General features: G+C 39.3%; 1 long non-coding RNA gene across 1 annotated transcript; it reads left to right on the forward strand.

The window, feature by feature from the left end:
* Window positions 1-507: 507 nt before the first annotated feature.
* LOC131825784 (uncharacterized) lies at window positions 508-15,258 on the forward strand. The gene is made up of 5 exons (XR_009351301.1): window positions 508-799; window positions 964-1,110; window positions 2,203-2,324; window positions 2,446-2,674; window positions 15,149-15,258. It is a non-coding gene; the product is annotated as an uncharacterized LOC131825784 (long non-coding RNA).
* The last annotated feature ends 3,401 nt before the right edge of the window (window positions 15,259-18,659 follow it).

The raw sequence follows: 18,659 nt of genomic DNA on the forward strand, positions 1-18,659 counted from the left end.
GGTTTCTGGAGAACCCAACCTGAGACATATGCCGGCTGCTACTGCTACTGCTGCTGCTTATTATTATTATTATTATTATTATTATTATACCTAATGAAAACAAGAATAAATCTGCTTACTTGTTCTCAATATGGTATTCTATAATGGTACTGAGACGAAAATTTTTCAATGTCATTGCTGGGACTTTTGAGCCCAATACTCTGTCTGTTGGTGTTCTCTCTCTCTCCCTCGTGAATGCAGATTCATTCATTTATCCTAAATCATGAGTGACTAAGTTGGGCCAGGCTAAATGCCGGGAATGAGAAGAATATAAGCAGCATTGCACAGACACTTCAATTGGCCTCAGCCAGGCACGAAGGTGAAGGTGGGACTTACTGTCCTCAGGAAGTGATCTTGCAAACGTATTGCTGTTTGCCCCTGAAGCAGGGGCTGTGATAAGGAATGGGAAGCAGGAGACAATCCAGGGGTTCCGGAATCCAGAGCACAGCAACAGCTAACTACTCTGCTGGCAGAAAGCGGAAAGTAACAGCTGGCCAAGATGGGTGTGTCTACTACCACATCCGTCCGTTTTCTCTCAGGCTTATCCACAGGTGACAGGGGAAACATGTGACTCCCTTCATACATGGAAGACTCTGGCTCCAACTATAGCCAAAGCTGATGTAGAGGAACATGCAAATAGTCAAGAACATATGAACACAGTCAGGAAATGGGAACACTTCTAAGGTCCTTTTATTCCATCATTTCCTGAGCTGGCTAGATGCAAATCCCAGTGATGATGCCGGAGCTAAGAGACACAGGAGTAAGTAGAACAGTCTCTACCCTCAAGAAACTAAAGGTCTTTGAGTAGAGACGAAGACCTACACAGGCCAACCATATAGAAAGTAGAGGATTCTTATGAGTGCTTGGGTGCAAATACCACATATGCACAAATATAAAATAATTTTTTTCTCATTTATTCACCAGAAAGAAGAGATTTGCCTTATATCTGAGTCCTCACCCTGTCTCTCATTATAGGACATGCCCTTCCTGGGGTAGGCATGTCCTAATTTGGAGAATGAATTATTGAACCAAAACAGACTGCAACAATGCTGATTTGAGATAATTATGAAGGTCACCTGATATTGCTTTTGCTTTTTGTTTTTGTTTGTTAGTTTTGTGTGTGTGTGTTTGAGAGTGAAAGAGAAAGAGAGAGAGAGTGCAAGAGGGGTGGGTGGGGAGGGGAAAAGAGAGAGAAAGAGAGAGAAAGCACAGAACCCAATGCAGGACTAGATCTCGTGACCCTGAAACCATGACCTGAGTTGAAATAAGAGTCAGATGCCCAACTGACTAAGCCACCCAGCTGCCTCAATATTGTTTTTAAAAATAAATGAAAAAGAGATTTAAGATAGATGCAGAAAGTCTTCCTGAATGTATGACCTCACATATCCACAGGTCATATTATTTGTAAACAAACCTTTGAAAGACCATTTTAGAAAGCAATTCAGTACTTTCATGTCAGCAGGGCAGACACTTAGATAAACAACACCGCTGAATGAAACAAGTAAAAAGCTGGATTAAAAACATAAAAATGTCTATTTAAGTGCTTTGCTGGGCTAAGCTGGAAAGAAGGATTCTCCAGAGGCCAGGAAGAGAAAAGCATGGTTCCTGGGAGACATTCTATTGAGACTCAAGACCTTGAACTTTGACATTGACCAATGCTCAGAGGGGTGTCTGAGGCGTAGGGTTGGGGGTGTAGAGGGAAGCTGATTTGGTGTTCTCACATAAACTAGAAACCCAAACAGGTTGTACCCTCAGTGCACGGAGCAAGGAGAGATAAACCTTGCATACTTAAAGCAACCAGAATAAAACAGATCTGGATGAAGGCAGAGGAAAAAAAAAAAAAATTCCCCTGAGAATTTGTAACTACAAGCCAGCCCTCACCTGGGTTTGCAACACAAATTCTACTGTGTGATCATAAAACACCTCCAGAATAAAATTTAATATAAAGGAGGGGGCACCTGGGTGCTCAGCTGATTGTGTCTGACTCTTGATTTCTGATCAGGTCATGATCTCTCTCTCTCTCTCAAATAGAAAAATAAATAAAATCTTTAAAAAAAAAAGATAAAAAATTTAATATAAAGGAGGATGTGATCATTTAAAGGCTGTGTCTTTTCATCCATAAAACTATAACAATTTAAAAACTTTCATCTCTTTATTACACAGGTACACTTAATTATCACATTTAAAAACACAGAAAAAAATTTAAAAAGAACAATTTTCAACAAACTCTATGTATTCTAGTGATTGAACAAGAAATTATAGAGTTTTAAGGAGAGCAACCAAAGGTAACTCTGAGAACAAAAGATTTGCAAGAAGCATACTACAAAGAATGACTTCTTCTATCTATTTGCTTAACTTTTTTTCTAACCTTTTCTTTTTCCTTTTTTTTTTTTTCCTTTCTGTCAGAAAAAAGAAATACTAAGCTTGGGGAGACATTTTAGACAGAACAAAGTGATATGATGCTTCTTGTTAATTTGCTCAAGAAATGACAGCCAGTAGCTTTCCTTCATTATATCAATAGTGAAGCATACCAGGAATGATCTTAGACTTCCGCTGGACGCCATGAGACTTAAGCCAAGAAGATCTCAAAAGCCTTTACAAGACAAACTGGGAAGAGGAAAAGTATTAGATATTGGTAAGTATTCAAGCCACCAGGGAAAAGCATTATAAAAAGAATAATTATCTGACCTAACAACGTTTTCCTCTGGTTATCAACCTCACTTTTCTGGATGTTCAAATTTGTTTTATTTGATCAAAGGGAGCCAAAGAAGTCTGTAAAGCACATGATTTAAAGAGTCTCCAAATTTCATCCGAATTGATTTTTTCCTCTATTATATGATTTCCCCACCCTTTAACACTCTTTTTTGAGGACATCCCTACTGCTATATAACCTCAAGTAATTCAAGCATCAGTTTGGCTGTTGATAGACAATGAGATGAAGCTAACACTCACCAATGTCTAAATTATTAGTAATAGCTCCTTAACGGGAACAGGGCTTGGTAGCCAGCCTGGAACTATTTTAAAACCCAAATCAAGATGTCTTAGCATGATCCCCTTCATAATATGAAAATAGATCTACATAGTACTTTATTAAACATACGGGTACTTCCTTAATAAATCAGAACTAATCTCATCTTTCTGATGGACTTCAAGGGAAAAGCTAGAAGCCACCCTCTTCATTTATTTCTGAGGCAGCCCATAATAAATAGGTGGATGTTATTCTCGCACTAAAGTCGGACATTTAGCTACACTCACCAAAAACTGGCAAAAAGGTTATATTGCGTTCCAACCTAGGGAGGAACAAAAGAGTGGGCCACGAAATAAAGAGTTACGTTTTGGAGAGAACCTTTGTTGGTTGTCACTCCTGTGTACCCTCTAAGCCTTGTTCCTTTTTAATAGGACCTCAGACTTCTCAGGCATAAGGTTTGTCTGTGATTAAATTCTCCCTAGAGTCCAAGGGTAGGCTCTGACTGGTTTTTGTCAACCAGTGTTTCCTTCTAGCCAGAGTGGATGGCTTTTTGGAGGAATTCTGAGAAAGAAGAATCCTCTCTTTTCTGTGGGAGCTCCTCCCAAAATTCTTTCTCTTGTCTGTTAAAACAGAAAAGTGTCACCCCTCTTCCTGATGCCAACGTTTGGTGTTCATAAAAGACACCAATCTTTCAATGAAACTGATGTTAGGGAAGACAGTATGGAGAAACAAAAAGAAAAGGCTCCTAGTGACATGGTTGAGCCTCTGGACCAATCTATACCTGAAACCTAACATCCCACTGCACATTGCAGTTAAATAAGCTGGTAACTTCCCTTATTATTTAAACTACTCTAAATGGATTATCTGCCACTTATAACCAAATGTTTATAAATAAAAGATACTTGTAACCTAGTTAGTTATTAATGGAGGCTGGAATGAAATTAGAAGATAAACATCATTTTAAAATGATGTTTAAAAACATCATTTAAAAATTATCCAGATTATCAGAGAGTCACAGCTTAGAGTAGGGCATCTTACTTGACAAGAAAATATAGGCTGGTGTTTAGTAAAGTTGAATCCATTACAATGAAAAAATTTTAACATTAACATGTAGAGAAGTCTATTATTGCTGATAGAGTGGCAGATTTTGTTAAAACACTTCAGTTCACCGTGGGAAACAGAGCTGAGGCTAATACCTCCGTCCATCCCTATGCATAGACTGTGAAGAAAAAAAGAGCCAGTGCATAATTTCCTCCATCGTCTCCATGGTAATTTGCAAACTCTCCATCACGAAATGTTTAATCTAAGAACACTATTTTTCTTTGCTTTGTTTTGTGTTTTAGTAGAAAGATGATACAGAAATATTCTTTGGACATCTCAGATAAAACAAAGACTTGGGGGGGGGTATTTCTTTTTTGTTGTTTGGCATTCTGGTTTTGTTTCTCTCTTGGTTTTTTTGTTTTGTTTTGTTTTGTTTTGTTTCCATTTTTCCGTTTTCCTATTAAACACTACTAAGAAGTAGCACATTTAGAAGTTTCCTTGGTGTGTTGTATGCTTCTCAGTTTGGCCAGTATCCACCACCTTTCCCCTTCCCCCCACCATCCACGTGGCTACAAACTAGGCTCCTGGCAGCCTTGATTACTTAATAGGTCCCTGCCCACTGGATTCAGTTCATTGACCAAGGATGGATGTCTATTCTATGAAGCCAAGCATTTTCTTCTCTAAAAATGTCCATTTGGAACCAAGAGAGTGGCAAGTTAATTTGTTCCCTGAAGCTGGGATTGAGTGGCCATTCTTAACCATGGAGACTGGAAAGTTAAGAAACTGAGCCTGCAGTGACAGAGAATTCAAAAACCAACAGTGACAGAGTGCTTACTAAGTCACAGGCACTGTGATCTGCCCTTCACCCCCGTTACTGCTTCATGTCAGAACCACCTATGATAGCTGGTGATGGTGGTTCTTGTTCTGATAGTTATTTTATAGATGAGCACAATGAGGGGTTAAGTAAATTGTTCAAGAACAGAGGGCTCACATCAGAGCAAAGACTCCAACAATCTGTTTGACAATCTGTCTTCAGAGCATTTGCTCCAAATCTCCAAAGCCCATCCCCGCTGCCGTTCGGTGCCTAAGGCCGTCCCTCTTGGAAACCTGCAAAACTACCTGGTATTTCAGTCATAAAGTTTCCCTTTTCTTCTTAGTTTTAGTTGGTTTCTGTTCTTACAACCAAAAATGTCTTAAGGAGCACATTAGTGACAATCAGGAATCAACCTTTATAGCTCCCAGGAACTCAATAAGCAGTGAGTAGATAGATAAATAAGCAAACGAATGTCTCATTACCACAAAACTCTCTCTGCAGCGGGCTATTGGGCATCCTAATTCCTGGATAACTTCAGACTCGGATTCTCTGCGAAACGCCTCTCATTTGTGCCCTGTACACAGCAGATGCTCCATCCGTGGGCATTTTGGTAGTAGGTGGATAATTTCCTGGAAACAAAGCAAGTTCTTCGTGTTCTTGAGAGGTACCACAGACAATACCCTCCTCTGCAGTCTTGGCATTTCGAATGCCAGATGTAGGACTCGATCAGTAGTTAGAATCGGGGGGCGGGGGGTGGGGGTGGAATGGTGCACTGGGGTTGAATTTTTGAAAAACAAACTGTATCACTTATGGCAAGGTTAACTCAAGGCTGAGAAGTGAGTTTTGGAGTTAAGCAAATCTGAACTTGAAACCCCCACCCCCAACCAAACCTCTGTTGACTCTACCTCTAGTAGCTTTCACACTGGGAAATTTTCTTAATGTTTCTAAGTTTTATAAACTTTTAAAATACTACTTTGGGGATTGAAAAAGTATCCCAATACTAGGACAGAAAGAGAAATAACAGCCATATTTTCCTCAGAATTAATTGCCATTACAGCTTGGCTTATTTGCCTCTACCTTCTGTGTTTGTTGTAGGCTAATTAATTTAAGAAAAAAAAATCACACAACGCTGTTCTTAAAAATTATATGCGTTCAATATAAAGGATCCAAACAATGCAGAAAAATAAGAGGGAAGCTTGCTTTAATCATGCCAAATTCTCCCATCCAGGACTTCCTATTATAGATGTCAGGTGGCTATTATCACAGAATTTTTTCTAGGTATGTGCCGAGAGAAGGTCGTCTACTTAGGTAAACAAAGTGTTGGATAAATAGGTTAGATAGATGGGTAGAAAAGCTTTAGTAAAATCAGATATTTTAAAAATCAGATAGCTTTTTTAAAAAATCAGGTGGCTTTTACTAACGATTCACAGACCTGTACCCCTGGGCCTAATAATACATTATATGTTAATAAAAAAAAATTTTTTTAAATCAGGTAGCTTTTAAATAAAAGATTAAATTTAGTTTTATTTGACTATAATAGAAAAAACCCAAAGTGTATCATTCTTGAATGCTTTAAGATCTAATTTTCTTATATTAAGACCCTCGAGTTTTAGCTGATGTATATACAAGTATCCCCAGCTCCCCCTTACATCCACATATCCTAAATTTCAGATCATCCCATGCTTGTTTGTTTGTCTTAATTGGGGTAAAATATCTATACCATAAAATTCATCATTTTAACCATTTTAAAGTCTACAATTCAGTATCATTTGGCACATTCAGTGTTTTACAAACGCCACCTCTATCTAGTTCCAGAACATTCTTATCACCTCTGATGGAAATTAAACATGCACTCTCTCCTCCCTCCTTCCTCCCATCCCTGACAACCATTAGTCATCTTCCTGCCTCTATTAATTTGTCTATTATAGACATTTCATACAAATCAAATCCTAGACTATGTGGCCTTTTGTGTCTGGCTTCCTTCATTTAGCATAGTGTGTTTGAGGTTCATTGGTGTTATAACACGTATCAGCCCTTCACCCCTTCTGGTGGCTGAATACTGTTCCCCTATATTGCTATCCCACAGTTTGTTCATCCAGTTACCTGTGGAGGGACATTTGGGCTGTTTCCACATTTTGGTTATTGAGAGGAATGTTGATATGGATGTTCACGTACAAACTGTTATGGGGAGACCAGTTTTCAATTCCTTGGGGTACATACTTAAGAGCGGAATTGCTAGATCACGTGGTAATTCAGTTTTAATTTTTGGAGAAGGTACTGAACTGTCACTTTACATCCCTGTTTTAATTTTCATCACTCACTCCACATCTTTAAAGGATTCCTTTTGAAAGAGGTTAAAAAACCCTAAAGCCAGTTCCAATACCTTTCCAACCATATTCTGTCAGTTGCTTTCTATTTTACTTGAACAGCTCAGTCAGTCATTTAGGCAATTCTCACATAAATGCATAACCTAGAACCACTACCAATTGATCAAACAGGAAACAGAAATTAAACATTTTGTCCTCCTTTCTTTAAGACTCCACTCATCTCTTGTTGACTTAGGCCATCTTGCTAACTTGGAAAACCCTACTGGTTTCCCTAGTCTCTGATGGCTACTTGTTTGTGTTTTTTGGTTTGTTTGGTTTTTTTTTTAAGATTTTATTTATTTGTTCATTTGAGTAAGAGAGAGAGAGCACAAGCAGGGGCAGCAGCAGAGGGAGAGGGAGAAGCAGGTTCCCCACTGAGCATGGACCCCAATGCAGGGCTGGATCCCAGGATCCCCAGATCATGACCCTAGCTGAAGGCAGACGCTTAACCTACTGAGCCATCCAGACGCCCTGACTACTTAGGTTTAAGACCCAGGTCAGACCCATTCTCCATGATTGTTCCAGTTCCTATGAACTCCAAGAGCCAACTTATTGTCTGTGCCCCATAGTTTGTGCTTACCTTGTATTGCTTACTATTGTGACTTCTGTTTATATGTATACATATTCTCTCCAGGATAAAGGGTACAAAGCACACATGCTTGAATGGACAGAAAGTGGGTCATAGAAGTCAGAGCAGGGGGGCACCTGGGTGGCTCAGTGGGTTAAAGCCTCTGCCTTCAGCTCAGGTCATGGTCCCAGGGTCCTGGGATCAAGCCCCATGTCAGGCTCTCTGCTCAGTGGGGAGCCTGCTTCCCCCTCTCTCTCTGCCTGCTTCTCTCCCTGCCTGTGATCTCTGTCTGTCAAATAAATAAATAAAATCTTAAAAAAAAAAAAAAAAGTCAGAGCCGGCTTGAGTTCACGCTTTATTTAGCTGTGAACTCCAAGGTCTCCATTTCCCCTCCTGTGGAATGAGGGGCCGGAATTTGAGGGGTAGAACACAGATATCATAGGCTGGTCATGATGATTAGAGATAATGACTATAAAGCATATAGGAGATCACTGGTAAATTGTAAAAATACAGTCTAATCATCATGGGTATCTTGTATCTCCCTGTGTCACTGACAAGCAAAGTACATAGTAGGCCTTCAGAAAATGTTAGCAAATTGTTGTTTTCATTCTGTCAGCTTTGGGTGAAATGTGAGCACCAGGCAGAACCTCTTCCTTTTTTGTTATTTGTTAGTATTCTGTGTGTATTCATTTTCCCATCTATTTACACTCACCTCTTCCCAAAAAAGTTGAGGGGACATATTCTCTTGTCTAGATGGCTCCTTCCCCAAAAATCCCATCAAAATGGTCATGGACACAGGAAAGTGCCAGAAAGCCTACTTTACAGTCCTATCCCTAAATAGATAATAATTCAATTGGACAAATATTAGCTCGCATTTACTAAGTGATCACTATGTGCCAGGCTCTGACTGCATTTTGCATTGTTCCCCCTGAAACCCTCACCATAACCCTATGATTTGAGAGACACAATTATCATTCTTCTCAGGTGAGGAAACCGAGGCACAGGGAAGACACACAGCTTCTCAACAAGTGGCAGACATGGAATTTGAACATGCTGTCCAACTAATGCCAAGTCCATGCTCTTAAATCATACACTATATACTCTCCCTCTAGTCCTTGGCTGAACCTTCCAGAAGGAGCAAGTTTTAAATCACATAGAATTTCACTTTATTAAGCACCTACGAAAGTGAGTAAAAAAGCTTCTGAGAAACTGGTTTGAATCTATTAACAAGGAAAAGGTGAAATGAAATGCCATCAGCATTATTATACCCAACTCCTGAGTTTCACCAGAAGTTAGGTGACACAGGTCAAATCACATTATCCCCAAATAAATAACAAATAAGTAACAGCTTTCAGCCCCAACGTATTTTAACATTAATAAAACCTGATATGATCATGTAGCCTTTCAATCATTAAACCAATGTTCCTGAAACACTACTCTGTGCTGGGCACTGTGCTGATTACATGATACTTTTGAATGTTGAAAGAGGATTTATTGCACACGTTTAACTGTTAGATGTGTTGTATGTTTCAGGAAGAACACTGAAGGTGCTTTGTCCTTCTGAATAGACCTGGTAATTAGCTACTAGAAATGAGGTTAAAGAGGAACTTGGGTTTGTGATAAAAGCCCTATTGGTTTCTCCATCAATATTACTATGATTTGAGTAATTCTTATCACTTTTCTAATGTGAAAATTAAATGTTGGCTAAGCCTAAGAATTTCAAGAGCTTAAAAAAAAAATAAAATCGGGGCACCTGGGTGGCTCAGTGGGTTAAAGCCTCTGCCTTCAGCTCAGGTCATGATCCCAGAGTCCTGGGATCGAGCCCCGCATTGGGCTCTCTGCTCCGCAGGGAGCCTGCTTCCTCCCCTCTCTCTCTCTCTGCCTGCCTCTCTGCCTACTTGTGATTTCTCTCTCTTTTAAATAAATAAATAAATAAATAAATAAATAAATAGAATCAAGATGGAGCAATTCAAGCATGCTAGCAGAATGAGACCACACATCCTGCCCGTGTTTATACTCTAGCTGTTGGAGGCAGAGTGGGCACACCCACTCCCTCAAAGATGTCCTCATGCCAGTCCCTGGAACCTGGGAAAATGTTACCCTATGTGGCAATGGGGACTTTGCAGATGTGATTAAGTATCTTAAGAGGGAGAGATTGTCCTGGATTATTCAGGTGGCCCCAAAGTAATTAGAAGTGTCTTTACTAAGAGGGAGGCAGGCAGGACAAAAAGATAAATGAAAGAAACAGGTTGAGGTGTTACAGGGTCAAGGATGTATGTGACTTCTACAAACTGGAAAGGCAAGGAAACAGATTCTCCGTCCCCAGAGTCCTGGAAGGAATGCAGCCCAGTCAACACCTGGTTGTTAAGCCCACTGATGACGGGTCTCCAAAAAGTATTGTTTTAGGCCACTGAACTTATGGTAATTTTTAGAGCAATAGTAATAAAGCGGCAGACAGAACTTTTTAAATCATAGGATGGTCAGATAGTAAATTACCTCTGAATATCAGATCTGACATCATTTAAAAAGAGAATGGGAGGTATCTTTTCCTACTATTCTTTTTTTTTTTTTTAAGATTTTGTTTATTTATTTGACAGAGAGAGATCACAAGCAGACAGAGAGGCAGGCAGAGAGAGGGAGAGAGGGAAGCAGGCTCCCCGCTGAGCAGAGAGCCCGACGCGGAACTCGATCCCAGGACCCCAAGATCACGACCCGAGCCAAAGGCAGCGGCTTAACCCACTGAGCCACCCAGGTGCCCCTCCTACTATTCTTTTTAAAATCTCAAGGAAACTAAGCATATTCCCTTTATGGAAGGCAAAGGGAAAAAAAGGCAGAATGGCACACCATGCAATCTGACCTTATGGAAAGGTCAGGCCATCTTTTATAAAAATGGAGAAAATGCAAATTCAAAGGACTGTTATAAGTGTAATCCACAGGAAATCTACACAAACCCATGCTATGTGATTCAGTTTCAACACAAAAATCACGTTCAAAGAAATAACAACCAGAGAGAGAAAATCATGAGTCAGAGAATCTCGATTCAAACTTCCAAGAAAATTATAAAGGGGAACATTCATTCTTAATAATTCCTCGGGGCACCTGGGTGGCTCAGTCAGTGAAGCATCCGACCTTGATTTTGCTCAGGTCATGATCTCAGGGTCGAGATTGAGCCCCAAGTAGGGCTCCGTACTGCTGAGTGTGGAGCCTGCTTGGGATTCTCTCTCTCCCTCTTCCCTGTCCCTCCCCCTTGCTCTCTAAAGTAAACTTATAAAAAAATAATAATTTCTCAAAATCCTTTTGGGGCTTCTCTCTTATTCTGTCTGTAGCAGTAGCATCCAACACTGTCTATAACATCCAGCTCTGTCACCTCCCTAGCCCTGCTTCTTCTCCCCTCCCAACCTCCACCATGAACATGTATATCTATGACTCTCAAGCAGGGGCTGCTAAACATCCTACAATGCATAGGCCAGCCCCCAAAACAAAGAACTTTTTGGCACTAAGTATCAAGGTGCCAGATATGTAGATGAACTGAGTCTCTCCATCTTCATTTTCATTTAGGAACACCTGAATCCTGTACAATAAAGGTAGCTCCTTGACTAAAGCATCAGCAAGTCTCCCTCTTTCTAAACCAGGGGAGGAAAACACTTGCAATGTCTCAACATTCAATATATTGTTTCATCTCCGTCCCATAAGATGATGTATACAAAGTGTCCTGTATGGCTGCAAAAACCATGGAAGCTAATGGGTGTTCAAAAACATATCGGTTCCCATCTCTTTTCCCAGAAGGGAATGAAGAATCCAATTTATTTGTAATATGGTATCCTCAAGATAATAACATCTCTGCCTACTGTGTCCTCCCACTGCAGAGCGGCCTCAAATTTTTGAATATTTAAATTATAGAAATTGTTCACCTGCTATAAGAGAGAGTAATGCATTTCCCAGGAGAATTGGGTTTTAGAAATAAGAACATCAGAAAAACAGCAAAGAGGATTATTGAAACCCAGTGTTCAGCTGTGGAATATTGAAAGTTCCAATTAATGTTTCAGTGTTTAAAATAAACAGATTTTTTTCTTTTTTTACTAAGTAGCATTCACAATGTGTAAGAAAGAAAATGACTTCTACCTGTTTTTCAAAAAGATCTCATTTTTATTATGATGACTATGAAGGCCCTTGCACTGAAATATAAACTATATATATTGAATATATAGACTTGAAATATTGAAAATCTTATATATATAACTTCAATTTATATATGTGCTTTTTGGAAACTGTGGTAAAATACCCAGATCATAAAAATTTACCACTTTAACCATCTTTTTAAATTATTATTATTTGAGAGAGAGAGAGAATGAGAGCAAGCATGAGAGCAGGATGGCAGAGAGAGAAGCAGATTCCCTGCTGAGCAGGGAGACTGTTGCGGGACTTGATCCCCGGCCTCCAGGATCATGACCTGAGTGGAAGGCAGTCGCTCAACCAACTGAACCACCCAAGGGCCCCCATTTTAACCATCTTTTTAAAGATTTTATGTATTCATTTTAGAGTGAGAGAGAGCACACGTGAGCAGGAGTTGGGTTGGGGGGCAGGCAGAGCTAGAGGGAGAAGCAGGCTTCCCACTGAGCAGGGAACCCGATGATACAATGAGGGGCTCAATCCCAGGACCCTGGGATCATGACCTGAGCCGAAGGCAGAGCTGTTAACCCACTGAGCCACCCAGCCGACCCCATTTTAACCACTTTCAAGTGCACAGTTCAATGGCATCAAGTATATGCCCACTGCTATGCAATCATCACCATCTCCAGAACTTTTTCCATCTTACAAAACTGAAACTCTACCTAAGAAAGAGTAACTCATTTCCCTTTCCCTCCAGCCCCTGGCAACCACCATTCTACTTTTTGTCTCTCTAAATCCGACTGCTCCAGGTACCTCATATAAATTGCATCATACAGTATTTGTCATTTTATGACTGGCTTATTTCATTTAGCATAATATCCTCAAGGTTCACCCACATTCTATCATGTGATAAGATTTCCTTCTTTTTGGGAACCCTCCTACACTGTTGGTGGGAATACAAGCTGGTGCAACCACTCTGGAAAACAACATGGAGGTTCCTCAAAATGTTGAAAATAGAACTACCCTATGACCCAGCAAATGCACTACTGGGTATTTACCCTAAAGATACAAACGTAGTGATCCAAAGGGGCACGTGCACCCGAATGTTTATAGCAGCAATGTCTACAATAGCCAAACTATGGAAAGAACCTAGATGTCCATCAACAGATGAATGGATAAAGAAGAGGTAGTATATATACACAATGGAATACTATGCAGCCATCAAAAGAAATGAAATCTTGCCATTTACGATGACGTGGATGGAACTAGAGGGTACCATGCTTAGCGAAATAAGTCAAGCAGAGAAAGACAACTATCATATGATCTCCCTGATATGAGGAAGTGGAGATGCAACATGGGGGTATAGGGGGTAGGAGAAGAATAAATGAAACAAGATGGGATTGGGAGGGAGACAAACCATAAGTGACTCTTAATCTCACAAAACAAACTGAGGGTTGCTGGGGGGAGGGGGGTTGGGAAAAGGGGGGTGGGGCTATGGACATTGGGGAGGGTATTGCTATGGTGAGTGCTGTGAAGTGTGTAAACCTGGTGATTCACAGACCTGTACCCCTGGGGATAAAAATATATGTTTATAAAAAATAAAAAATTTTTTTTAAATTTCACAATAAAAAAAAAATAAAAAATATAAAAAATAAATAAATAAAAGATTTCCTTCTTTTAAAAGACTGAACGATATGCCATTGTGCCTATATATAACATTTTGTTAAGCCATTCATTCATCCATGGACACTCTGGCTTGCACCTTTAGCCTATAAAAATAATGCTACAGTAGCCATGGGAATAGCATCTGTGTTTTTAATGCTCAAGTCATGGTGATTGAAGAACTCATGTTCTTTAATGTACATGAGATTTCTACATGTTTCACATGAAACTCATTTACTTCTGCTGGCCTCTGAAAACATTGCAGTAAGTTGAGCTTTCTAAAGCAAAATTCAGTAAAACAACAACAAAAGATGACATGATTATAGTGAAGCCAAGATTATCTATACAGTTTTATAAGGGTTGAAGGCATGGTGCTCTGGTGTAAGCAACTCTGGGCAAGTAACTTAATGTTCCAATAATAGTTTTTATCATTTATGGAGTACTTACTAGGCACCAGATATTGTGATAAGCACTTGACCCATATTAACTCATGAAATGATCATAATGACACTATGAGAGGTATACCATTATTATTTCCATTTAGCATCTTAGTATCTAGCAGTTGAGCATATATACTAGAACCACATTGCCTAGTTTCAAATCCTAGCTTCTCTACCTACTAGCAATGGGGCTTTGGTCAAATTATTTAACTGTGAATTAATCTCCTTGTGAATAATAGTGATACTATCCACTTCACAGTACTGACATGAAGATTGAGAGGATGTACCTGAACTTTCATTTCAGGGCTTTTCATATGGTTAGTACTCCATAAATGTTACATGGTAATATTTGTATCTATTTCTTACTCAAAAAAATCCAGGTACATTTTTCCCCATTCTTGGGAGACAGAGTCATGTCTGGAGAGTAAGTACAGAATTTGCAACTAATGCTAATATTAAGCTAAGGTACACATAATTAAGAGATGCTATGATTCTTGGGGTCCCTAGGTGACTCAGTGGGTCAAGGGACTGACTTTGATTTCGCCTCAGGTCCTGATCTCGGAGTCCTGGGATAGAAGACCACATTGGACTCCAAGCTCAGTGTGGAGTCTGCTGGATTCTCTCCCTCTCCCTCCGACCCTCCCCCCAATCATGCACTCTCTCACTCTCTCTAAAATAAATAAAATCTTTAAAAAAAAATGCTGTGATTCTTAAAGTTGAGGTTTGTATCAAGCACCAATCATCAAAGCTGTATCAATCCAATTTTTTGGACTGCTCTTTACCTTTGGGTCCAACCTAACAAGACTATGCTTAGGTCAGTTCTCTCAACTCTGTTCAATGGACAGGAAGCATCTGCCCACTATATGACAAGTGTGCAAGGTAAAAATCTTTGCACTGGATTTATTCTACTGAGTAAGCTGTTATTTGAAAAAAGCAAAACAAAACAAAAGCCTAATTCTTCCAATAAGAAATCCCTAAGTGGCTTCTGTACAGAGTTGACTTTGGTTAAATATATCTCCTGTTTCCTATCTCTTCACCATTATGAATGAAACAGCTAACAACTGAAGTTTTGTTCGTGCACAAAGTCCATGACAGATGGATTTGGCCCCTTTCTGACTTCTAGGTTTTTCTCATTTCTAGGCTTTTGCATGTGCCATTTCATCCACCTGACATATCCCTCCTTCCCAATGGAACTATCACCCTCCTTCAAGGCCCAGTTCAAATATTATATTCCTCCATGAAGTCTTGTCGTGTCTACCAATTGTAAGTTTCTTTTGCCCTTCATTTCAACAGTGTTAACTCAAGGGTGTCTGGGTGGCTCAGTCCATTAAGCCTCTGCCTTCAGCTCAGGTCATGGTCCCAGTGTCCTGGGATGAAGCACCACGTCAGGCTCCCTGTGTGGTGGGGAGTCTGCTTCTCCCTCTCCCTCTGCCCTTCCACATGTTTGTGTTCTGCCTGTCTGTCTCTCTTTCTCTCAAGTAAGTATAAAAAAATTCATACATTTCCATTGATCCTTATCACATACTTCTTTGCTTTATTTGCATACATATGTCTAGGAACCTTATCTTTTTCACACCTGGAATCTTCATATCACTGAACACAGCATGTTACTGATGTCTAGCAAACATTGACTGGTTGGATGCTCCCTATAGACTACACCATAAACCTGTAGCTGCTACCTGTGAGATTGACTCTGATCATTTAAAGCCCATATCTTGTCTGTGACCCCCATAACCACCCTTGGAGTAGACAATGTTGGATCTATTTATCTGAACAGATTATCTGTTTTGCATTAACTTCACAATGTTTAAACACTCTGGGTCAGAAAGTGTGAGAATAGGAAACCCAGGAAGTCAAATAAGAGCATCTTTGTTTATTATAGAAGGAAAAAGCTACTTCTTATACTTGATTTGGTGCTGTCCTTGATGTCTTAGTGGAAAGAAAATCAGGCTTTGACTGGGGTGACTTCAGTGGTGTACTATGAAGTTTCCCAAAGATAAACAACCAAACAACAAACAATTTCAAAAGCCTTTATGAGTAATCTCAAAGGACACTAAACTGTACCAAATCTCATTGCAAACAAACAATTTTGGGTAGAAAAATTGTTGGAAATACACACACATGGACCAATACCAATTTGCAACTTCTGTGAAGAGAAAGTAGATGGCCTTTTGGATTTATCAAAGTTATTTATAAAACTCCAAAGGACTGTGGATTAAGAATAAAGTATTAGAGAACTGGCAAGATATAAAATCCATTGGCTGATGTTACTTGGAACTGAGGAGTTCACCTAAAATGTTGAAAAGCGTCCCTCTGTTTCACGTTGAAGAATTGAATGATACATATTCAGAATCATCAGAGCCAATACAAACAAAGATGAAAATTGGCAAGCAATATTTTCCATGAATAATTAATGTGGAATTGGCTAAAGGCAGATTCCAAGTAATTCCTTGATGTAAAACCGTACTCACTGAATTCTCTCCAGGGAAGTTCCCCATGTGTTAAATGGAAACCAGAGTCCCAAGATTCTAGACCTTGCTCTTGGAAAGAGAAAAAGCTGGCTACTTTTCTGATGCTATCACCAGAAACTCCTGTCCACATGCTGAGTCATTTACATGCCCGTCTTCCTTTTTTCTCAAATTAAAATCATATAAATACAAAATGGTCAATATTTTAAGCAATGCAAAACATATTACTGAAAACTTCTATGTTGTGTTAAGACAAAGGTGACTAAAGATGATGGGAGCAGCATGAAGAAGAGGCCAGAACCCCTCAGACTAACCAAAGCCCGCACCACTTCATCCCTGTCCAACACCTACATCTCCCCCATTGTCCCCACGCCCAGGAGAAAGGCCAAAGTGGACGCTCCAGGTAATTAAACCAAGATGAAGTTCTTCAAGGTTATCTGATAAATCTGCTTCTCCAGCGCCAGAGTTCCAGCCTAAAAATACCCCTGCAAAGAGGGAAGAGAAGGTGCCCAAAGGGAAAGGGAGAAAGCTGATGCGGGCAAGGATGGGAATAACTCTGCAGAAATGGAGATGCCAAACACACCAGGCACAGAAGGCTGAGGGCGCTAGAGATGCCAAGTGATACCTGTGTACTTGTGGTGATTGTACAGTTTGAAATCCTATTTTTTAATGAAGTTTTCTAAAAATGCAGAATTTTGTTTTAACTTCTCTTTTACGCTATGTTGTTAGCACACAGAACACTTCATAGTTCTTTTGGAGAAAGGACATACATTACTAGTAGAGTATCTCCAAAGCTAGATTGATACAGGGGGAACTACCTTTTCATTCTAGTTTTGAGAAACTTCCTCTTGGTTCCCAGGAGAAGGGATTCTTTGATGTTGACGCACATTAGCCACCTTGGCACAAAAGCCTTGTGGTAAGGAAAAACTAAAATTCATTATTTTATGTCCTCTTCTCCCTCTCTGCCTTCACCATAGACTTGACTCCCTTAAACCCAGAAACCTGTTGAAACCTGACCCCAAAACATGACTCCCAGTTTGTCAGGCCATCTGGACTCTCCAGTATCACCATGGAGATGGCATCCCTCCAAAGAGCTCCTTTTTTAGCTTGTGGATCTTCAGGTGGATAATTCTGCCATCTTCGTTTCATTTCCAGAAAGTCAGGATTGGCTTGTGAGAAGTTTGTTGGACAATATGCTACATGTGAAACATCAACCCTCACTTTAAACTTGCCCTGTTCAGAGATTCACACGAAGAATTCATTGGGTTTTATAGTGGCTTTTTTATTTTGGTAGTCCACTGAACAAGAGAGTTTGAAAGTTGTTGTATACTATTAATGATGGTCTGCCCATGCCCTGCCTGAAATACCGTGACTATTTATGAAAACTGTCCTTAATAAAGCTGGATACAGTATGAAAAAAAAAGACTGAGATGATTAAGACATTGTCCCTATTCTCAAGGAACATTCATTTGCTAATAATAATTACAGTAAAACATGATGAGTACAATAATAGAAATAGATTAGAAGCACTCCTATCCAATGAAGAGTGAGGCCTCCAACCTTGGTTTTGTTTTGTTTCTTTTTAATTGGGTTGACAAATCTAGAGAATTTGTATTTACATTTAGTTTAAAGACCTGTTTGTTGATTTCTTTAAAAAAGAGGACTGAAATTTAGATTGGGACTTTGTTTAATCTGTAGATCAACTTGGAATGAATTGACCTTAACATTTAGTTTTATAACCCATGAATATGGTATATATATATCTCCATTTATTTGGATCTTCTTTAAAATACCATCAGTATTTTCAATGTAAAAGTCTTGGATATCATTGGTACATTTTAAGTATTTTGTATTTGGGAGCAGTACTGCACTAGGAATTTAATTTTATTTTCTCATATGCAGCCAACATAAAAATACATTTCACATATATTATAAATATATTTTATATATATTATAAATATGGATTTTTATTTTTTGCTTACAGTTTGTTGATAGCAGCAGATTATATTGATTAATTTTCAAAGGCTGAACCAGGCTTGCATAATGAATAAATCCACTAGTCATAGCATATAATTTTTTTTCCATATATATTGTTGGATTTGGTTTGATAACATTTTGTTGAGGATTTTTACATCTAAATTCATGAGAGATATTGGTATGTGGTTTTCTTTTTTGTACTATCT

This window comes from Mustela lutreola, chromosome 2 (assembly GCF_030435805.1).
Source record: "Mustela lutreola isolate mMusLut2 chromosome 2, mMusLut2.pri, whole genome shotgun sequence".
Classification (NCBI taxonomy): Eukaryota; Metazoa; Chordata; class Mammalia; order Carnivora; family Mustelidae; genus Mustela; species Mustela lutreola.